This window comes from Anomaloglossus baeobatrachus, chromosome 11, assembly GCF_048569485.1.
Source record: "Anomaloglossus baeobatrachus isolate aAnoBae1 chromosome 11, aAnoBae1.hap1, whole genome shotgun sequence".
Taxonomy (NCBI): domain Eukaryota; kingdom Metazoa; phylum Chordata; class Amphibia; order Anura; family Aromobatidae; genus Anomaloglossus; species Anomaloglossus baeobatrachus.
In genome coordinates, this window is record NC_134363.1 from 168,755,387 (window position 1) to 168,779,271 (window position 23,885).

At 49.1% G+C, this 23,885-nt stretch overlaps 1 protein-coding gene across 5 annotated transcripts in view; it reads right to left on the minus strand.

Annotated features, from left to right (window-relative positions):
* SLC37A4 (solute carrier family 37 member 4) overlaps positions 1-21,537 on the minus strand; it is a 135,647-nt gene extending 114,110 nt beyond the window's left edge. Inside the window, exon 1 of one of the 5 annotated variants that reach the window (XM_075327453.1) lies at positions 21,428-21,537. The gene's annotated coding sequence lies outside the window, so the exon portion shown is untranslated. Of the gene's footprint in view, positions 1-3,297; positions 3,400-21,303; positions 21,328-21,410 lie in introns of those variants that run through there. The other 4 variants (XM_075327448.1, XM_075327449.1, XM_075327451.1 and 1 more) reach the window with 4 other exon arrangements.
* Between the last annotated feature and the right edge of the window lie 2,348 nt (positions 21,538-23,885).

Here is a 23,885-nt window from a genome sequence, read left to right on the forward strand (position 1 = left end):
CGCCGAGGGTGCCTGCGCGCCGGCCGCATTGTTAAATTTAGGCCCCGGCTTCGCCTGAGGCCTAGTTTCGTTTTCTCTGCCCCTGCATGTCAGTCATGCAGAGGGACAGAGCGGCTCCGCCCACCGGCCGTTCGGCACAGGGGAGGGACACTCCTCTCTGAGGAAATGTTTCCCTCCCCTGTATATCTCCTTGGCCCTCCGGATCCCGCTCTTAGAGTAGGCCCCGCCCCCTCTCCTCGCTCCGGCGCCATTTTATCAGCGTTCTCACACCGATCGGCGCTGGCTGCAGCATCTCTCTGGGGGTCCGGGCTGTGGGATCTGGAGGGCACACAAACGGTCTGGTAAGCCACAACCTCCGGTTGTGGACCTGCTTATACATTCTCTGGGGGTCATTCTGGCTCAGAGCCCCCACTTCAGCAGCATGTCTCACACTAGGAGCAAGACTGCAAGGCTGTACTCAATATGCACTGCATGTAAGCTCGTACTGCCTGAACCGAGCACATATCCACATTGTGATGCCTGCTCTAACATGGTGGTGCCTCAGCCTGGAGTCTCCCCAGTGGTCCCTCCGGCTGCTCCGGCCCCGGTGGCTGAACCCCCGGCTTGGGTAGAATCCTTCTCTAAGTCTATCTCCCAGTCCTTTGCCGACTCCATGGGAGAGTTGTCCCGGACTCTTCTGAGCATGCATCAGCCCCCTTCTCAGGGCGCCTCTGCTGCTACGGCTCGCTCTGCAGAGCTCACAGAGGATTCATCATCTGGTCTCAGACCCCGTCCTCCTAAAAGGAGACGCAGGGTCCCCTCTCCTTCCTCGTCCCGCGGCTCTGATTCACGAGCTGACTCGCAGGACGAGGAGCATGCCTTTACTGGGGGCTCGGACGCTACCTCCATGTGCCCCATTGATCTGACCGAGGGTGACGCAGATGTTAGTGATTTGATTGCGTCCATTAATTCTGTACTGGACCTCAATCCGCCAGTATCAGAGGAGCAACCCTCTCTGGCAGAAAAGCACCAGTTTACCTTGCCTAAGAGAACAAGGAGTGTGTTCTTTAACCACTCTAGTTTTCAGGCCACTGTGACCAAGCCCAGGGCCTGTCCTGACAAACGCTTCCCAAAGCGTGGGTCTGATGACCGTTTCCCTTTTCCACCAGAGGTGGTCAAGGAGTGGGCTCATTCACCAAAGGTAGACCCTCCGGTGTCTAGACTCTCAGTTGTATCAGTGGCTGATGGCACCTCACTTAAGGATCCCACTGAGCGCCAGGTTGACCTTCTGGCCAAATCTGTATATGAGGCGGCAGGGGCCTCGTTCTCCCCATCTTTTGCAGCAGTGTGGGCTCTCAAGACCATCTCTGCTTCTCTAGAGGAGATGCATTCCCTCACCAGGGACTCTATGCCTGAAATGGTTGCCTTAACTTCCCAGGCTTCGGCCTTTTCATCCTACGCCATGTCTGCCATGCTGGAGGCTTCTCACCGCACTGCGGTGGCTTCGGCTAATTCCCTCGCTATCCGCAGGATCTTGTGGCTTCGAGAGTGGAAGGCAGACGCTTCTTCAAAGAAGTACCTTGCTGGGCTCCCATTTGCTGGGTCCAGGCTGTTCGGTGAACAACTGGATGAGATTATTAAGGAAGCTACTGGCGGGAAGAGTACTTCCATGCCACAAACCAAAACCAGGAAACCTGTCCAGGGCAGGAACCAGTCGAAGTTTCGTTCCTTTCGTTCCTCCAACTGGTCGTCCTCTAAGCCCTCGGCCTCGTCCACTAACTCAGCCAAGGACCAAAAGCCCAACTGGCGCACGAAGCCGCGTCCTTTCCTTTATCGCTTCATTGGGGGACACAGGAAACGATGGGACGTCCTAAAGCAGTCCCCAAGGGTGGGAAGAGAAAAAAACCCGAAAACAGGGTTAGCAGAGACAAGATTCCTTGACCGGAACCTGGTCCTAGACCCCGCAAGGAACCCCTACCCGGCCAGGGGCCGAAGTACAGGCGAAGAGTTAGAGTACTTAGGGAGTACTAAGAACTAGTGTAAAATACATGGGGAATAGGATGATCAGGAGAAACTACATCCTCTGAGGTCTGTACCTAATAAGCCAAGGAGCTAAGGCGACTGACAGCAATAGGTCGAGCTAAGAAGAAGAAACCCGACAGGCCCTGGAACTACGTTTGAGAGGGGAAGAATGAGCGAAGAACTAGGGCACCTGGTAGAGGTAGGTGCCAGGTAAGCGGAGGCCAAAGGAGCCTTGGCCCATTATTGCCGCAGGATGATTAGACGGGAAAACTGACCGCCTAAGAGGGTGCAAGGGAGTCAAGATACTTGAGAAAAGTGTAAGGGGATTCCGCCATAGGGGAACCTGACCTGTTGATTCTACAGCACCTGAGGGAAGTGATCTGAATCTAGTGGACGAACCAGCCTGTAGGCGGGGAAAAAAACAAAACATGGGAGACAATACCCCTGTGTATGGAAGGGGTCCAGAGAACCTGTGAGGTTCGGAGAAAAATGACAAGGTTAAGGAGCCAGAGAAATTCCAAGAACCAATTCTCACTATGACGTGACAGACAGGAGAAGGGAGCCCTAGCATCTATAATGACGTGACTGGGAAACTCGAACCTGGAATCGGGTACTGGGTGACCATTGCGGTGAACTATGGGAAGGAGAACCCCCATGGGGGAGGGCTCCTGTGAATGACAAAAGGCACAAGACATGTATGACCTGAAGTGGGAGAAGGAAAAACCCTTTCGAGGGGGACTCCGAGAAAGGGCTCGGCCTATGTCGTCGGCCGAAGCACTAGCCGACCAGGGAGGGACTCCTATCCCTGGAGGATGACAAGAAAGATGTGACGGAAGAATGAATGAAATATTCTTCTTATTATTATAAAACGCATCATCACGTCACAATAAGAAGTGACGACGAAGGGAAGGAAATGAGTGAGAATATGAGAGTATAAATGGTTGGGCAGGAACTTGCAGGAATGCACAAGCTTCTGAGACCAAGCGGGTGGCGAGTGGTCGCGGAATTTGGTATGTCAGGGTCATCGGAGAGATCTAGCATATCCCCAAAAGCCATTCAGAATGACTACGAGAGGGGGAAAAAAAGGTAGACCCGGGGTAGGGGAAATGAAGACCCCTCTTGGCCTGAAACGGAAGCAGGTCATGTCTAGGTGGTTAACTGAGATTGGCAGAGCAGACGTGGGCCAGACGCTGCAGTGTTGAGTGTTCGGGTGGAAACACCCAGTGGTCTGAGCATTCAGGGCTCCCTGAAGAATTCTGCTGTGGAAAGTAGACAGACAGTTATATGAAACCTTACAGCTTGTCCGGAAGAGTGGGCCCAAAGACTGGGCCGTCAGGATACTAGAAGTTCCTTGGTGGAGCTGGTCCTCCGTGGAACCAATGCTGGGTAGACGATCCTGTGCCTGGTTCTTAACTTCATCTGTTGACTGTGGGGGGACTGAGGAAATCATATCTCTATCTGAAAGAGAGAAAATGTAAGAAAAGATATATGGTCTTAAACCTTTACAGTGCCTGGCCGGAACCATAGTGGGGGGTGCGGCCAAGGCTGTTCTAGACAAGGAATAGGCAGATACCAGAATTACCACGAACCACCCGGGGACGGTGGCAGGAAGCCAAAACGGACAACCTACTGGTTAGCGGACAGAGCTGCACCTTGCCTACCTCAATTGAACACCAAAATGACAGCTATTTCAAGAAGCGATGCAGCCAACTTACGGTCAAGAGAGAAAAACCCTACCTTGTGGCTACCTTAGATGAATGGTGCGAGGTCGGGTAAGGTCCCGGGCCACTGGGAAGGGACCAAATGAGAGCTGCTGCTGCTGTGCTGCGTCATGATGTCCGTGGCTGCTGCAGGGAGTGAATCACACGACCCTCCAGTCAGAAGGTCGCGTGTTGCCTTACCTCAAGATCACGTTACACGTATGGTGTGAGGTAGGAGATGGCTGCAGATCGCTGAGAAGTGAACTGGCCAGGGAGTCCTGGCTTACCTTCAGGTTACCTGAATGAGTAGTCTGAAGCAGGAGAAAACCCCCGGGTCACTGGGAAGCAACCTGATGACAGTTGCTGCCGTACCACGTTAGGGGTCAATGGAGACCACAGTCCTCGCCTCAGTTGAAGAAGAAGGAAATACCTGACCCGCCAGGTGAGGTAGTACGTTTGACTCGCTGGGTCGTAAGCAGGCAACACCTACCTATTACGGTATCCAGCATCTAGTCTGGAGAACGCTAGCCCCTTGGATGGCGAACAGGATCATCGATCTTGAATACTGGCACTGAAAGTGATAGTTGCTGCCGTACCTGAGACCACAGTCCTCGCTTCAGTCAGAGATGAAGGAGATACCTGACCCGCCAGGTGAGGTATTACGCTTGACTCGCTGGGTAGTGAGCAGGGCAACACATACCTGTTACGGTAACCAGCTTCTGATCAGGAGAAAAGCTAGTCCCTTGGATAGTGGGCAGGATCAGTGGTCTTGAAACCTGGCACTGAATGCGACAGCTGCTGGCGGGCCGCCTCATGGGGCAGTGCTGGATGGAGCTCTCGCCTGGGTCGAAGATGAGCGGAAGGCTGAACAAGGCACTCAAGCCTGCTGCTGTATCCGGCTTCTGGTTCTGATAAGTGCTGGCCCATAGGTAAGTGGGCAGGCTCCCCAAATCACTCTCACGCTGTAGTAGACAGGGGGATATAAAACGCTGCACACAATATATAGAGGGTACGTTTCAGAAATACTAGCACACCGGATGGTGGGTAGGTGGATAGAGAAACACTGGATAGTGGATACTGGCACCTTGGTAGATGGGCCGACATATAGAGACACAGGTACACAGGTAAGTGGACTGGTCTATGGAACCCTCAATCAGAATGGCGGACGGGTTGATAGAAAAAAACCTTTAGCACACTGAAACTGACAGGTGCACATAGAGACCTGAGCCCCTGAACAGTGGGAAGGTTCACACAACGCTGTTACAGTGGTGTAGACAGGTGCGTATAGAAACCCTGTTACACTGAGTAGTGTAAGGGCTTGTGAAAACCCTGATACACCAAAAGCCAACAAATGTATGTAGAAACGCTGGCCCACGGAACAGCGGGCAGGATCCCCAAAGCACCTGGGTATTGCAACATCAGGCATGACACAGACACTGGCACACTGGATAGTGAACAGGAACAGGGAAACGTTGGCACACAGGAGCAGGTCAGTGCCTAGGGAAACGCTGGCCCACTGGATAGTGGACAAGTAGGAGACTAGCACACTGATGAAAACTAGTACATAAAGAAACACAGGCACACTGGTGTCACTTGCGCACAGGTAGAGACTAGTGTAGAGAGAAAAAAGGCAACTGCGCACTGTAACTGTCAGGTGGCACGCAGAGACACTGACACGTGGGACAGAGGACAGGTACACATACACAGGGCGTAAGCACGGAACCCACTGGAAAAAACTGACCGGTTCACGGAGACACTGGAACGATCACGGAAAGGCCAAGTCATGGATCGCCGGGTAACAACGTGTGTAGCGAGATGTGAACTTCTGATTGCTGGGTAGAGCGCTATAATCTATCCGTAACCTGACGGATAACCAGGTGTAAGGACAGTACTCTGGGGAGGATTTAGAATGCCGTAGTAACGTTCGTAATTTGTGCCACAGGCGCATAATACCGCTGGACACCTAGGATTAGTAATTAGTGCTACCGGCGGTAAATATCTGGGAGACAGAATGGAAAACTGACAATGAACACCCAGAAATCAGGAGCACATCTGGGCTAGGAGGGATGTGTGTACAACACAAGACAGGAGACAATAAAATTGTGCGACATACGGCTGCTACACAAAGTGGTATCCTAGTGAATGAGCCCGTCCCCTCACCAACAGGACTGCATGTTCAGGGAGAACAGTACCCTGGAGAATGAGCCCTGAGGGGGGGTTAGATGCCTGTTGGAGGGCTCAGATGTGGCGCACTGAATGCTGCAAGATGAGCAGGGGTCTTTAATCACTGTCAGAGGGGAGCGCTGGGTCCAGCACTGCATGCGGGTGAGCGTAGCGTCGCAAACAGCCTAGGAAGGGAAAGTCGCGGCGGTGTCAGGAACGCTTACCCGGTCGGTGGAGCGGCCCTGGCGGCGGCTCAAGCAGCGCTCACCCGGGCGAGCACGGACGTGGCGGCGGCACCGGTGTCTGCAGGATCGACCTAACCGGGCGGAGGCGGTCGGAGATCGCGGCGGCGGCAGCGCCGCTTACCCGGAGGCAAGGGCCGGTGAAGGCTCAGGGATGACGCGCGCCGGGGGATTGGCGCCCGTAAGTGACGTCAGACGCCGGGAGGACTGAGGCCGCGCGAGAGGAAAAGAGGCGGGAGATTTGAAAAACCCACGCGTGCGGACAGAATACCGGCTGGGGGCGTGGCCTGGAGGGTGTGCAGATACCGAGGGGTTCCGCAAAGCCGGGAGCTAAATTTTGAAGGTAGGCCGCCGGAGGGGGACGCAGGGTCGCAATGGAGCCGCAGGCCGCAATGGAGCCGGGGGCTAAAGTTTAAAACAATACAAACCTGAGGGGCTGAGAGCAGCCCTGCGTGTCCAACCTCCTCGGACACTAAGCAAAAACTGATCTCCTCAGCTCCGGTCAGTGGGTGTATACTACGTGGGAGGAGTTAACTTTCTTATTTGCATAGTGTCACCTCCTAGTCCCAGCAGCATACACCCATGGTTTCCTGTGTCCCCCAATGAAGCGATAAAGAAATATGAAAATGGAATCTGCATTACTGCCATGAACATATGAATAAAGAGAAATTTAGCTACTGAATTGATCAATGCAATAGAGCCCCAACACTACGCCAAAGTACAGTTAGGTCCAGAAATATTTGGACAGTGACACAAGTTTTGTTATTTTAGCTGTTTACAAAAACATGTTCAGAAATACAATTATATATATAATATGGGCTGAAAGTGCACACTCCCAGCTGCAATATGAGAGTTTTCACATCCAAATCGGAGAAAGGGTTTAGGAATCATAGCTCTGTAATGCATAGCCTCCTCTTTTTCAAGGGACCAAAAGTAATTGGACAAGGGACTCTAAGGGCTGCAATTAACTCTGAAGGCGTCTCCCTCGTTAACCTGTAATCAATGAAGTAGTTAAAAGGTCTGGGGTTGATTACAGGTGTGTGGTTTTGCATTTGGAAGCTGTTGCTGTGACCAGACAACATGCGGTCTAAGGAACTCTCAATTGAGGTGAAGCAGAACATCCTGAGGCTGAAAAAAAAGAAAAAATCCATCAGAGATAGCAGACATGCTTGGAGTAGCAAAATCAACAGTCGGGTACATTCTGAGAAAAAGGAATTGACTGGTGAGCTTGGGAACTCAAAAAGGCCTGGGCGTCCACGGATGACAACAGTGGTGGATGATCGCCGCATACTTTCTTTGGTGAAGAAGAACCCGTTCACAACATCAACTGAAGTCCAGAACACTCTCAGTGAAGTAGGTGTATCTGTCTCTAAGTCAACAGTAAAGAGAAGACTCCATGAAAGTAAATACAAAGGGTTCACATCTAGATGCAAACCATTCATCAATTAAAAAAATAGACAGGCCAGAGTTAAATTTGCTGAAAAACACCTCATGAAGCCAGCTCAGTTCTGGAAAAGTATTCTATGGACAGATGAGACAAAGATCAACCTGTACCAGAATGATGGGAAGAAAAAAGTTTGGAGAAGAAAGGGAACGGCACATGATCCAAGGCACACCACATCCTCTGTAAAACATGGTGGAGGCAACGTGATGGCATGGGCATGCATGGCTTTCAATGGCACTGGGTCACTTGTGTTTATTGATGATATAACAGCAGACAAGAGTAGCCGGATGAATTCTGAAGTGTACCGGGATATACTTTCAGCCCAGATTCAGCCAAATGCCGCAAAGTTGATCGGACGGCGCTTCATAGTACAGATGGACAATGACCCCAAGCATACAGCCAAAGCTACCCAGGAGTTCATGAGTGCAAAAAAGTGGAACATTCTGCAATGGCCAAGTCAATCACCAGATCTTAACCCAATTGAGCATGCATTTCACTTGCTCAAATCCAGACTTAAGACGGAAAGACCCACAAACAAGCAAGACCCGAAGGCTGCGGCTGTAAAGGCCTGGCAAAGCAATAAGAAGGAGGAAACCCAGCGTTTGGTGATGTCCATGGGTTCCAGACTTAAGGCAGTGATTGCCTCCAAAGGATTCGCAACAAAATATTGAAAATAAAAATATTTTGTTTGGGTTTGGTTTATTACTTTTGACCTCCTAAAATGTGGAGTGTTTGTAAAGAAATGTGCACAATTCCTACAATTTCTATCAGATATTTTTGTTCAAACCTTCAAATTAAACGGTTACAATCTGCACTTGAATTCTGCTGTAGAGGTTTCATTTCAAATCCAATGTGGTGGCATGCAGAGCCCAACTCGCGAAAATTGTGTCACTGTCCAAAGATTCTGGACCTAACTGTATTTCTCTACGTTGGGGTCCCTAGCTTGTGTGTGTCCTCTCATGCAGTTAAAAAACTTACCGTGTATGGGAAGCTGAGACCCAGGCTATATATGCGTATAATGTGGACTGGCAATAGGTGTGGTGGGGCCGGGTTCACAAACGAAAGACTTCTGCTTTTCATATATTCCCCTTAGGCTACTTTCACACATCAGTTTTCTGTATTCAGGCACAGTCCTTTTTTTTTCCTGATCCAACGGATCCTGAAAAAAAAGTGAAAACCGTATCCACCGGATCCGTTTTTTTTAACGGATCCGTTATGCCGGATCCGTTAAAAAACGGATCCGGTGGATACGGTTTGCATCCGTTTTTGCATCCTTTTCGTCCGGTTTTTGGCTGGATCCGTTTTGTTAATTACATTGGTGCATGCGCAGTTAACAAAAACGGATCCGGCGGCCGCATCCGTTTTTTACCGCATTACGCCGGATCCGGCGTCCATAGGCTTCTATTGTAAAACACGCCGTATCGCGCCGGATCCGGCGCGATGCGTTTTTTTTGCCGGACAAAAAAACGTTGCAAGCTACGTTGCCTCCGGCCGCCGCATTTATTTATTTTGCCGCATCCGGAAAAAAACGGATGCACCGCAAAGCCATCCGGTACAATCCGGTAACAATGCAAGTCTATGGGGAAAAAACGGATGCGGTACTGGATCCGTTTTACCCGTTTTTTCCCGGATTGAACCTGATGGCAAAAAACTGATGTGTGAAAGTAGCCTTAGGCTGGAGTCACACTTGTGAGAGACTCGCGCGAGTCTCACATCGCATCATCTGGCATGGCCACACACTCTCCTGACTGGAGCGGGTCGGCTGCATATATTTCTTTGCAGCTGAGATGCTCCTATCCGGTGAGCTGCAGGCCATGTCGGGTGATGTGATGCAAGACTTGCACGAGTCTCTCACAAGTGTGACTCTGGCTTGCATAGTCACTGGTGTGCATATCTTCTCTCCATATAGTGTAGATTTTTTAGGTTTTTGCACCCAGTTCAGACTCAGAATTGGTGTTCCAGACGTTATTTCTTGATTGATTTGTAGTCTTTCGTTTGTGAACCCTCCCCACCGCACCTATTGCCAGTCCACATTATACGCATATAAAGCCTGGGTCTCAGCTTCCCATACACGGTAAGATTTTTAACTGCATGAGAGGACACACACAAGCTAGGGACCCCAACGTAGAGAAATACTTTGGCGTAGTGTTGGGGCTCTATTGCATTGATCAATTCAGTAGCTAAATTTCTCTTGATTCATATGTTCATGGCAGTAATGCAGGTTCCATTTTCACATTTTCACTCTTACATATAGCTATTGGATTTTTCATGTCAGTATTCACACAGCAGTTTCTGCTATTTCATGTATTCCCCTTACATAGTCACTGGTGTGCATACCTTCTCTCCGTATAGTGTAGATTTTTTCGGTTTTTGCACCCAGTTCAGACTCAGAATTGGTGTCCCAGACGTTATTTCTTAATTGAGGAGCAGAGCTCTCACCGTGTCAGTCTGTGCACACGGCTAGGATCGCTTATTACAATACTTATTATTGCTGTATTATAGCCAAAATTTAGGAAAGAACCACTTGAAGGTCCGGTCACATTAAAATCTATGTGCCGTCTATATCAACAACCAATGCAAGCTATTTGGGCCCAATTCACGTGAGCAATTTTGCACATTGAGTCCCACCTCCGCGATGCAGATGGTATGAACTTGTCCCAGGGCCATGAATACGCACAGTGGAAATTCCTTCTGTAGAGCAAGTTAGCGCATCTACTGCCCAGAGGGTCCTCAGTTTTACAAGCCTTAGGCCTCTTTCACACGTTCGTGAAAAACCACGCACGTTTTTCACGGACGTGTCAGAGGTGCGTTTTGCACTCCGTGACCCGTGTTTATGGGCTACGTGTGTTCTCCGTGATGACACACGGAGAACGGGAACTTTCTACTCGCCTGTCCCTGGCGTCGCTGTTTGTGCTGCTGATCTTCGGTCTCCGGTCCTGCAGACTCCCCGCTGCTGCTTTCGGCCGCAGTGAAGTGAATATGCAATGAGCATAATGAGCGGCGGTCGGCAGCAAGTGACAGCAGCGGCAGAAGGTGAGTAAAGATTTGTTTTTTTTTCTCACAGACACGTCTTCTGTCCGGTGCGTGTCACATCCGTGTGGTCCGTTTGCATTACGTGTGACACGTTTGCGTTCCGTGTGACACCCGTGATGCCGGAGAGAAAACGGACATGTTGGCGTGAGAAACACACGGACACACGTAATTACGGAACGGACACACGTTCCATGCGCAAAAACTTACGTGTGTCCAAAACCATAGGAATACCAAGGGCTACGTGTGTACGTGTCTCCGGTACGTGAGAAACCTGCCAAACACGTACTGGAGGCACGTACGTGTGAAAGAGGCCTTAGGCTGCTTTCACACTTGCGTTGTTTTGCATCCGTTGCAATCCACCGCCTTGAGGAATTATGGTAACCGTTGCAGGAATCTGTTTATTTCTCATAGACTTCTATTAAGGGCTGATTGCAACGGATGGTCTTGTGTTGCATCCGTCCCACGGCGCATCAGTCGTTTAGTGAGTAGGCGTCGGGCAGAAGAAACGCGCAATGTAACGTTTTTTGTTACTGTAAAAAAAGGCATAATGAATGTGTGTGGTGCTGGATTCCGTCGTCATGCGTCTGGCGACGGATTCCAGTGCAGGATTCCATCATGTTCTACTGAGCATGGCCAGCGGAACGCTCTCTCTCTCTCCTTTCATTCAGTGACTGAGAGGCGGATTGATTCACAGGACTCCGTTCCATCAGTCAAGCCAGTAGTCTATGGCCACGAAGCTCGGCAATCTCTTACGTTGGGGGCATACCCGGTGCAGCTTTGGATTAGCCGGGCTGGCAAGACGTCATCTGTGTGTCCTGCTATAATGATGATGTTGCACCAGCCCTGCTAATCCAAAGTCGCGTTGGGGATACCGCAAGGTAAGAGATTTGCTCTGGTCCAGTGGCCACATCAGTATTCCTTGAACCCCCTCCTACCTGTCAGCTCCTCATTGGATTAGCCGTCCATGACTTTGGTGATGCCGAGTTGGCAGACTCAAATAAGAACCAGGGATGGCGTCAGGAAAGAGGCGGTTCAAAGGGTTCTGTCCGCTGACCGAGGGATAAGGACCAAGATCCTGAGACTTTATTCGCTCATCTCCACTTTGAATATATGAAGTGTATACTTTAAGGATACATTTTTGCACCATTCTGGCTACAAGGAGCTGTAGCTAACATACAGTACAGACCAAAAGTTTGGACACACCTTCTCATCTCTAGAATAACTGTTAAGAGGAGACTTTGTGCAGCAGGACTTTATGGTAAAATAGCTGCTAGGAAACCACTGCTAAGGACAGGCAACAAGCAGAAGAGACTTGTTTGGGCTAAAGAACACAAGGAATGGACATTAGACCAGTGGAAATCTGTGCTTTGGTCTGATGAGTCTAAATTTGAGATCTTTGGATCCAACCACCGTGTCTTTGTAGAAAAGGTGAACAGATGGACTCTACATGGCTGGTTCCCACCGTGAAGCATGGAGGAGGAGGTGTGATGGTGTGGGGGGGCTTTGCTGGTGACACTGTTGGGGATTTATTCACAATTGAAGGCATACATAACCAGCATGGCTACCACAGCATCTTGCAGCGGTGTGCTATTCCATCAGGTTTGCGTTTAGTTGGACCATCATTTATTTTTCAACAGGACAATGACCCCAAACACACCTCCAGGCTGTGTAAAGGCTATTTGACTAAGAAGGAGAGTGATGGGGTACTACGCCAGATGACCTGGCCTCCACAGTCACCAGACCTGAACCCAATTGAGATGGTTTGGGGTGAGCTGGACCGCAGAGTGAAGGCAAAAGGGCCAACAAGTGCTAAGCATCTCTGGGAACTCCTTTAAGACTGTTGGAAGACCATTTCCGGTGACTACCTCTTGAAGCTCATCAAGAGAATGCCAAAGAGTGTGCAAAGCAGTAATCAAAGCAAAAGATGGCTACTTTGCAGAACCTAGAATATAAGACATATTTTCAGTTGTTTCACACTTTAAGTATTTCATTCCACATGTGATAATTCATAGTTTTGATGCCTTCAATGTGAATCTACAATTTTCAGAGTCCTGAAAATAAAGAAAACTCTTTGAATGAGGTGTGTCCAAACTTTTGGTCTGTACTGTACATGGAGCGGCGGCGGACCCATCGGTGTTACCCCTCGATATGTCTCTCTGTGATGTAGTATGATCAGACAGAAATCCTCAGAATGATATTATTGGGTTGCTGTGGGTTTGGCACCTCCGCACATTGCCCCTTACGCCCCTCCATTCATTCAGACGCTGCAGATCACTTTTGTGTCCTCGCACCAGCTAAATATAAAAGCTGCTGATCTGTGCAGCACCGGGGGTTGGCGCGCCGCCCTACACAAATAGCAAAAGGGCAAAAGTGAGAGGCCACTGGGATAATTAACTCCTTCCGAGCCAGGCTTAATACATTTTTGCCAGATACTATAAAATGGTGTAAATTATAGCAGATCTCTCCAGGCCGCTCAAAAGAGACAAATTCACATATGCGCACTAGAAAATGGAATTTTCTCAAGAAAATTCTGGACCCTCTGAAAGATTTCCGCACCAGAATCCGCATGCGGATTTGCCGCGGTTTGGTGCGGATTTGCCGCGTTTTTTCCGCAGGTTGGTCCCTGTGGGTTTTTATCACTATCTATGGCAAAAACCGCAGGTACCTGCGGAAAAGAAGTGACATGCTCATTAATTCCGCAGCAGAAAATCCACGGGTAAATCCGCAGGCATGAAAAAAAAACGCAGTGTGCGCACAGCATTCTTTTATACACATAGGTTTTGCCTGGGAAAGGACTGCACAAATGTTAGACACATTTTCTGCAGCAAATCCGCGTTAAAATCCACGGTAAATCCGCAGCGTGTGCACAGGGCCAAAGAACTATATTTTTTCAAGACTCACATAACAAATAGCAATCTTAACGAATCAGCCCCTAAAGGTTAAACCTTTTACAGGAAGCACACAATTTTTCATTTTTGCATTTTCACTTTTTTTCTCTCTTTCTAAGAGACGTTTTTATCCATACGCTTTTGGGGTACACTTGATGTTTTGATCGCTTTCTGTTTCATGTTATGGGGAGATTAAGTGACCGAAAGAAAACAACTCTGGTGTTTTGATTTTCTTTCTTTATGGCATTTAGGCTATGTGCCCATGGGACTATGTACACGCGGATTTTGTCGCAGAAAACCTGCAGATTTATTTGGATTTTCTAGATAAATCCGCAGGTTTTAGGCTACTTTCACACATCCGGCTGTAGCAGTGCGGCACAATCCGGCGCTCTGCTGGAAAAACAAAACCTTTTTTTTTCCCCGCCGGTTTCGTTTTTTCCAGCATTGACTTGCATTGGCGCTGCATTGTGCCGCGTGGGCTTGCGTTCCGTCCGTTTTTTGCCACGAGGCAGATTTAGCCGATGCGGCGGCCGGATGGAACGTACCATGGCACGTTCTTTGCTCCGGCAAAAAAAACCTCATCGCGCCAAAAACCGCATCCGGCCGCCGCATGCGGTTTCTTCCACTGCGCATGCTCAGTAGCGTGCCGCAACCAGAAAAAAACGGACGGGCCGCATGTAAAAACTTATGCAAAGGATGCGGTGTTTTCGCCGAATCCGTTGCATAGGTTTCACAGCCGGATTGAGCCGCAATGCTCAAACCAGAGATGTGAAAGTAGCCTTGGCGAGTACAGACACTCCCCATGTTATCCTATGGGACATGGGGAGTGTGTGTCCATGCTGCGGTATGTGCGGCTGCGGAATATGCTGCGGATGTCCGTAACATTGTCAATTATTCCTGCGGAAATATCTGCGGAATTCCCTCCACTATGGAGATAGAGGCCGAGACGTCCGCTGGTAAGTCACATGAATGTCCACAGGTTTACCGCAGATATTTTGCTGGAAACCTGCGGACGTATCCACAGGTACATAGTCCCGTGGGAACACAGCCCCTTAGGCCTGCGACACACATCCGTGCCCCCGGTACGTGTTTGGTACGTTTTTGCACGTACCGGAGACACGTTGACCAATGTTACCCTATGGTAGAAGGCACACACACGTAAAACCACACGGAACGTGTGTCCGTGTTAGTATGTGTGTGCGTTTTTTCACACGGTCGACATGTCCGTTTTTGGCCGTCAACGCGCAGGCACGGACCCGCTAAAGTCAATGGGTCCGTGCCTGCACGGACGGCACACGAAGCATGTCCGTGTGCGTTTTTAATCAAAACATCAGCAACACTTGTTTCCAATCTATCAGGTCAAATTGTCAAAAGTCCTGATGTTTCAGTTGGTGATGCACAAGGCCAAGGATGTTGTCAAAGGACGTTACGGTTATATGGCTGTATGCTTGAAATTTTGGCGGAAATTTGCGCATTTCACCGTAAAGAATGTTAAAATGTCCATGTGTTTTCCTTAGCTTGACAACGGGGTGGAGCCACATCCTTTTTCCAACAGGTGGTTCATAATCAAGCATATGTCGCCTAACACCAAATCTCCGAGATATCAACCATAGCAAATACATTGGTGCTTCATTTGATAGAGACATTTTGGAGTCTGTATAATGAGTGGAAGAGCCTAAAAACAATGAATTTAAACAATGTTTAACCTAATAAACAGACGAGGGACGGAAATTGACCAATTAACAACACCAGGATCTCATGATGAAGGATTAACATCGTAATTTGGGTATGAAAGCGGATCTCAAAAAACGGAAGTCACACGTACGTATTTCATGCCAACACGGACGTTACACACGCATACACGGCGAGCATACGCCATCACACGGATGTCATACGTACCGGAGAAACGCCCATAAAAAACGGAACACGGACCCGAAAAAACGGAACGTGAGACACGTACGTTTTTTATGCGGAAATGTGTTTTAGGCCTGACAGTGTGGGTTAAATAATTTTATGTAATAATAGATCGGACTTTTACAGATGCGGAGATACAAAATATGGTTACTTTAGAATTTCTTGGCTTTTGAACTGGAAAAGATGGGCTGATTTCAACTTATACATTTTTTTTATATATTTTTAAAACTTATTTTTATTTTCACTTGAACTGGTTTGATCCATTCTACAATATGCTGCAATTCTTCAATTATCAGTGTATATAGTAAAAATCAAGAACTCCTTTGAAGCCCCGCCCACAAGGATGATGACAATGGGGGTATCCCTGGAGCCCCCCGACTGTGCTTGCAGACCCCTCTACAGCTTGTGGTCACAATGCTGGGCGCCCCAATGCCCAACCAGGATCATGTGTCAATCACACTGTCAGATTGACAGTGGCATTTAAGTGGCGTTGGATCTGCCCTATGTGGTGCAGGATACTTAGGTTATGGAATGAAATGGGTTACAGAGGTTTTACCAGAATTAAGAAAAATGTAGACTAGGCAGTAAAAGTGTTAAAATAAGCCTTACTTATCTAGTGAATTCCCCGCCGCTGCAGCGCTGACGTTCAACCCTCTTGGCAGCTGCAGCCAATCATTAGTCTCAAGGCCTAAACAGCAGGTGACTGTCTGCAAAGAAGTAAACTGGAGCTGCTGGAAAGGGGGGGGTGCAATACTCTATATATAATAAATAGTGCGCACCTCTGTTCCATTCATTGTCTGTAGGACTGCAAGAAGTAGTGGAGTGCTGTACTCGACAGTCCCATAGTCAATGAATGGCCTGGTGTTTGAGCGTGTGCACCTGCACTCCATAGATTATCTATGAGACTGCTGAAAGTAGTGGAGTGCTGTACTCGACAGTCCCATAGATAATTAATATCGCAATGGCTGAGCATACGCATCTCTGCTCCCTTTATTGTCTATGTACAAAGTAGTGAAGTGCTGTACTTGACAGTCCCATAGACGATGATGGCCTGGTGGCAGAGCATGCACACCTCCACTCCATTCATTGTCTATGGGACTGTTGAAAGTAGTGGCGTGCTGTACTCAACAGTTCCATAGAAAATGAATGGCGCAAGGGTTGAGCGTCCATATCTCTGCCCCATTCATTGTCTATGGGACTGCTGGAAGTAGTGGAGAGCTGTACGCGACAGTCTCATAGATAATGAATATTGCAATGGATGAACATACGGATCTCTGCTCCATTTATTGTCTATGTAGGAAGTAGTGGAGTGCTGTACTTGACAGTCCCATAGACAATGAATGGCCTGGTGGCTGAGCGTGCACAACTCCACTCCATTCATTGTCTATGGGACAGTTGAAAGTAGTGGAGTGCTGTACTCAACAGTTCCGCAGAAAATGAATTGCGCAATGGCTGAGTGTTCATATCTCTGCCCCATTCATTGTCTATGGGACTGCTGGAAGTAGTGGAGTGCTGTACTTGACAGTCCCATAGACAATGAATGGGCCGGTGGCCAAGTGTGCACACCTCTACTCTATTCATTGTCTGTGGAACTGTTGGAAGTATTGGAGTGCTGTACTCAACAGTTCCATAGAAAATGAATGGTGCAATGGCTGAATGTGAGAATCTCTGCTTCATTCATTGTCTATGGGACTGCTTGAATGGAGCAGACATGCGTATGCTCGGTTATCGCAATATTCATTATCTATGGGACTGTACTCGACAGTCCCATAGATAATGAATATTGTGATAGCCGAGCATACGCATGTCTGCTCCATTTAATGTCTATGGGACTTTAAGAAGTGGAGAGCTCTACTCAACAGTCCCATATACAATGAATGGCATGATGGCCTAACAAGTGCACCTCCACTCTATTCATTGTCTATGGAGCTGCAAGTGGAGAGCTGTACTCTAAAGTCCCATATACAGTGAATGGCCCTTTAAAGATGAGGCTACTATGTGGATACTGGGGATCAGCACACTATCATATAGATAGGGGGTAACTTAATATTTTGGGAATACCCCATTACAGAGGATTTCGTCAATGCACACTTACCATCTACCGACAAGACAGGTGATAAATATCTGATCATGGAGGTCTGGGTCCCTATCTGCACATTTTGAGGGGGCAGTGAGGATTTTTGGCAGACCGTTCATACCGACTCGCTCATCACTGCAGGGGAAGGCATTGTGGGCTCGGGACCCCCATTATAGTGACGGATGTAAACTCTGCATCTTAGGATTAAAATCTAAAATAAGAAATTTAAAAAAACAAGGTAAAAAGGAAAAGAGCAACCTCTGGCAGAGCACGGGGACGGCACGTTCTGTCCAACCTGTTTGTTGACAGCGGGGACTTGTATTGATCTGTATAAAAGGTTCATGGGGAAAGTCTGAAAAATTCGCTAAAATGCAGAGCGGCAAAAGGGGCGATTCTTTTATGTTGCGTTTCAATATTTTGCCATTTTTCAGATATTTCAAAATTCATAAATGAAATAACCAATATTTGTTATTATTATTAATAATAATAATAATAAAGATCAGCTCTGCTGTATATACTAAGACCCCCACCGTGTGCTGTCAGCTCTGCTGTATATACTAAGACCCCCACCGTGTGCTGTCAGCTCTGCTGTATATACTACAACCCCCACCGTCTGCGGTCAGCTCTGCTGTATATACTACAACCCCCACCGTCTGCGGTCAGCTCTGCTGTATACACTACAACCCTCACCGTGTGCTGTCAGCTCTGCTGTATACACTACAACCCCCACCGTGTGCGGTCAGCTCTGCTGTATATACTACAACACCCACTATGTGCTGTCAGCTCTGCTGTAAACACTACAACCCTCACCGTGTGCTGTCAGCTCTGCTGTATACACTACAACCCTCACCGTGTGCTGTCAGCTCTGCTGTATACACTACAACCCTCACCGTGTGCTGTCAGCTCTGCTGTATACACTACAACCCTCACCGTGTGCTGTCAGCTCTGCTGTATACACTACAACCCCCACCGTGTGCGGTCAGCTCTGCTGTATACACTACAACCCTCACCGTGTGCTGTCAGCTCTGCTGTATACACTACAACCCCCACCGTGTACTGTCAGCTCTACTGTATACACTACAACCCCCATTGTGTGCTGTCAGCTCTGCTGTATACACTACAACCCCCACCGTGTGCTGTCAGCTCTACTGTATACACTACAACCCCCACTATGTGCTGTCAGCTCTGCTGTATACACTACAACCCTCACCGTGTGCTGTCAGCTCTGCTGTATATACTACAACCCCCACCGTGTGCGGTCAGCTCTGCTGTATACACTACAACCCTCACCGTGTGCTGTCAGCTCTGCTGTATATACTACAACCCCCACCGTGTGCTGTCAGCTCTGCTGTATACACTACAAAACTCACCGTGTGCTGTCAGCTCTGCTGTATACACTACAACCCCCACCGTGTGCGGTCAGCTCTGCTATATACACTACAACCCCCACAGTGTGCTGTCAGCTCTGCTGTATGCACTAAAAACCCCCACTATGTGCTGTCAGCTCTGCTGTATACACTACAACCCCCACCGTGTACTGTCAGCTCTACTGTATACACTACAACCCCCATTGTGTGCTGTCAGCTCTGCTGTATACACTACAACCCCCACCGTGTGCTGTCAGCTCTACTGTATACACTACAACCCCCACTATGTGCTGTCAGCTCTGCTGTATACACTACAACCCCCACCGTGTGCTGTCAGCTCTACTGTATACACTACAACCCCCATTGTGTGCTGTCAGCTCTGCTGTATACACTACAACCCCCATTGTGTGCTGTCAGCTCTGCTGTATACACTACAACCCCCACTATGTGCTGTCAGCTCTGCTGTATATACTACAACCCCCACCGTGTACTGTCAGCTCTGCTGTATACACTACAACCCCCACTATGTGCTGTCAGCTCTGCTGTATATACTACAACCCCCACCGTGTACTGTCAGCTCTACTGTATACACTACAACCCCCACTATGTGCTGTCAGCTCTGCTGTATACACTACAACCCCCACCGTGTGCTGTCAGCTCTACTGTATACACTACAACCCCCATTGTGTGCTGTCTGCTCTGCTGTATACACTACAACCCCCATTGTGTGCTGTCAGCTCTGCTGTATACACTACAACCCCCACTGTGTGCTGTCAGCTCTGCTGTATACACTACAACCCCCACCGTGTACTGTCAGCTCTGCTGTATACACTACAACCCCCACTATGTGCTGTCAGCTCTGCTGTATACACTACAACCCCCACCGTGTACTGTCAGCTCTGCTGTATACACTACAACCCCCACCGTATGCTGTCAGCTCTGCTGTATACACTACAACCCCCACCGTGTGCTGTCAGCTCTGCTGTATACACTACAACCCCCACCGTGTGCAGTCAGCTCTGCTGTATACACTACAACCACCACTGTGTGCTGTCAGCTCTGCTGTATATACAACACCCACTGTTTGCTGTATACACTACAACCCCAACTGTGTGCAGTCAGCTCTGCTGTATATACAACACCCACTGTTTGCTGTCAGCTCTGCTGTATACACTACAACCCCCACCGTGTGCTGTCAGCTCTGCTGTATATACTACAACCCCCACTGTGTGCAGTCAGGTCTGCTATATATACACAACGCCCACTGTTTGCTGTCAGCTCTGCTGTATATACTACAACCCCCACTGTGTGCAGTCAGCTCTGCTATATATACAACGCCCACTGTTTGCTGTCAGTTCTGCTATATATACTACAACCCCCACCGTGTGCTGTCAGCTCTGCTGTATACACTACAACCCCCACTGTTTGCTGTCAGCTCTGCTATATATACTACAACCCCCACCGTGTGCTGTCAGCTCTGCTGTATATACTACAACCCCCACTGTTTGCCGTCAGCTCTGCTGTATATACTACAACCCCCACTGTTTGCTGTCAGCTCTGCTATATATACTACAACCCCCACTGTGTGCTGTCAGCTCTGCTGTATATACTACAACGCCCACTGTTTGCTGTCAGCTCTGCTGTATATACTACAACCCCCACCGTGTACTGTCAGCTCTGCTGTATATACTACAACCCCCATCGTGTGCTGTCAGCTCTGCTGTATATACTACAACCCCCACCGTGTGCTGTCAGCTCTGCTGTATATACTACAACCCCCATCGTGTGCTGTCAGCTCTGCTGTATATACTACAACCCCCACCGTGTGCTGTCAGCTCTGCTGTATATACTACAACCCCCACCGTGTGCTGTCAGCTCTGCTGGATATACTACAACCCCCACTGTGTGCTGTCAGCTCTGCTGTATATACTACAACCCCCACCTTGTGCTGTCAGCTCTGCTGTATATACTACAACCCCCACCGTGTGCTGTCAGCTCTGCTGTATATACTACAACCCCCACCGTGTGCTGTCAGCTCTGCTGTATATACTACAACCCCCACCGTGTGCTGTCAGCTCTGCTGTATATACTACAACCCCCACCGTGTGCTGTCGGCTCTGCTGTATATACTACAACCCCCACCGTGTGCTGTCAGCTCTGCTGTATATACTACAACCCCCACCGTGTGCTGTCAGCTCTGCTGTATATACTACAACCCCCACCGTGTGCTGTCAGCTCTGCTGTATATACTACAACCCCCACCGTGTGCTGTCAGCTCTGCTGTATATACTACAACCCCCACTGTTTGCTGTCAGCTCTGCTGTATATACTACAACCCCCACCGTGTGCTGTCAGCTCTGCTGTATATACTACAACCCCCACTGTTTGCTGTCAGCTGTACTGGTAGTACTACAACCCCCAGCGGGTCCGGCTGCTGCAAAACATGGCGGCTCCCTGGTCGCCTAGAGACGCACCAGCAGTGACCGTGTGAGCAGAACGATGGCGCCGGGCGTCACCTCAGCCCGTCCTGTTCCGCCTCGCCCTTCTCCTCCCCAGCACTGTACATGGCCGTTATTCCTACCTACACCCGGTGCTTACCGGCAGCACAGCCCCCGCCTCTCCTCAGGGCCCGCCCGGCCGACATCTTGTGCCCTCAGTACACGTAGCGGTGCCGCCTCTCTGGCCCACGGTCCTCTGTGGAGGCCTGGCACAAAAACACTAGTGGATTGCTGGACGAGCTGGGTCTCGTATACAATAAAGTTAAATTCTTGTAAAAAAAAAATAAAATAAAAAGTGGGCATTTTTCAGTTTAACCCCTTTCCTTCCTTTTTTTGCATTTTCGATCACCTCTCATCAGCCATGACAATTTTGTATTTTTCCGTCCCTCACAAGGACTTGTTCTTTAGTTTTTTTTTATGACGGCGTTCATTGTACCGTAAAATTTACTCAAAAAAGGGGGAAAAATGCAAGTGGGTTAAAACGGTAGAAAACGACGCTTTTCCGCCATTGTTTTTTGGGTTTTGTTTTTATACTCTGAGGTAAAAAATATGGTGAGGTAAAAATGGCCTGGTGATGAGAGTCTGTCGGTCAGCGCAGTTACAGAGGTGGTTTTCATTTTTTTTTTTGTAGGGCTTAAAAAATGTAAAACTTTTTTTAGTCGCTGTAGGGATCATTTGCTTTCTAGTACTGCCAGAAAGAACAATCTCATACGTGCTGGGTCTTATGGGAGGGCAAAGATGGCAGCAACCAGAGTCTTCACATCATGGAGGGGACGGGAACCATCAGTCTTGACAAGCAATGGCACCAGATAAATGCCGCGGTCAATGCTTGAGCGTCAGGGAGTACAAAGATGGCAGCGGCATGATGAGATTTCACGTCGTGGATAGAACGATCGGAAGTAGGAAAAAAAAAAAACCTGACAGCTGCATTTAATCGGTTAGAGGAAGATGATGGCTGTATAACACACCTGTCACCCATTATGTACGGGGTTGGGGATACACACACGCTCTGCACCTGTATATTTACATTATAACTAGTGATGAGCGGGCACTACCATGCTCGAGTGCTCTGTACTCGTAACTAGTGATGAGCGGGCACTACCATGCTCAGGTGCTCTGGACTCCTAGCTAGAGATGAGTGAGCACTACCATGCTCGGGTGTCCAGTACTGGTAACTAGTGATGAGTGGGGACTACCATGCTCGGGTGCTCAGTACTGGTAACTAGTGATGAGTGAGCACTACCATGCTCGGGTGCTCAGTACTGGTAACTAGTGATGAGTGGGGACTACCATGCTCGGGTGCTCAGTACTTGTAACTAGTGATGAGCAGGCACTACCATGCTCAGGTGCTCAGTACTGGTAACTAGTGATTAGTGGGCACTACCATGCTCGGGTGCTCAGTACTTGTAACTAGTGATGAGCAGGCACTACCATGCTCAGGTGCTCAGTACTGGTAACTAGTGATGAGTGGGCACTACCATGCTCGGGTGCTCAGTACTGGTAACTAGTGATGAGTGAGCACTACCATGCTCGGGTGCTCAGTACTGGTAACTAGTGATGAGTGGGGACTACCATGCTCGAGTGCTTGGTATTCGTAACTAATGATGAGCAGGCACTACCATGCTCAGGTGCTCAGTACTGGTAACTAGTGATGAGTGGGCACTACCATGCTCGGGTGCTCAGTACTTGTAACTAGTGATGAGCAGGCACTACCATGCTCAGGTGCTCAGTACTGGTAACTAGTGATTAGTGGGCACTACCATGCTTGGGTGCTCAGTACTGGTAACTAGTGATGAGCGGACACTACCATGCTCGGGTGCTCAGTACTCGTAACTCGTGATGAGTGGGCACTACCATGCTGGGGTGCTCAGTACCGGTGATGAGTGAGCACGACCATGCTCGGGTGCTCAGTACTCGTAACTAGTGACGAGCAAGCACTACCATGCTCGGGTGCTCAATACTAGTAACTAGTGATGAGCGGGCACTACCATGCTCGGGTGCTCAGTACTCGTAACTAGTGATGAGTGGGCACTACCATGCTGGGGTGCTCAGTACTGGTAATTAGTGATGAGTGGGCACTACCATGCTCGGGTGCTCAGTACTCGTAACTAGTGATGAGTGGGCACTACCATGCTGGGGTGCTCAGTACCGGTGATGAGTGAGCATGACCATGCTTGGGTGCTCAGTATTCGTAACTAGTGATGAGCCGGCACTACCATGCTCGGGTGCTCAGTACTCGTAACTAGTGATGAGTGGGCACTACCATGCTGGGGTGCTCAGTACCGGTGATGAGTGAGCACGACCATGCTTGGGTGCTCAGTATTCGTAACTAGTGATGAGCAGGCACTACCATGCTTGGGTACTCGTAATGAGCAGGTGGATGTTTGAATGAGTGCAATTTGAGTACCCGAGTATAAGGCTGAGGCCACATAGGGATTACTGTGCGTCCTCGCATGACACTCTGTTCACGCTTGCAGGACAGCAGGAGCCAAGTGTCATGCGACTGTGGTCCAATCGTGCGATCAGTCCACAGCTGCGGAGGGGAGGGTCAGCGCTGC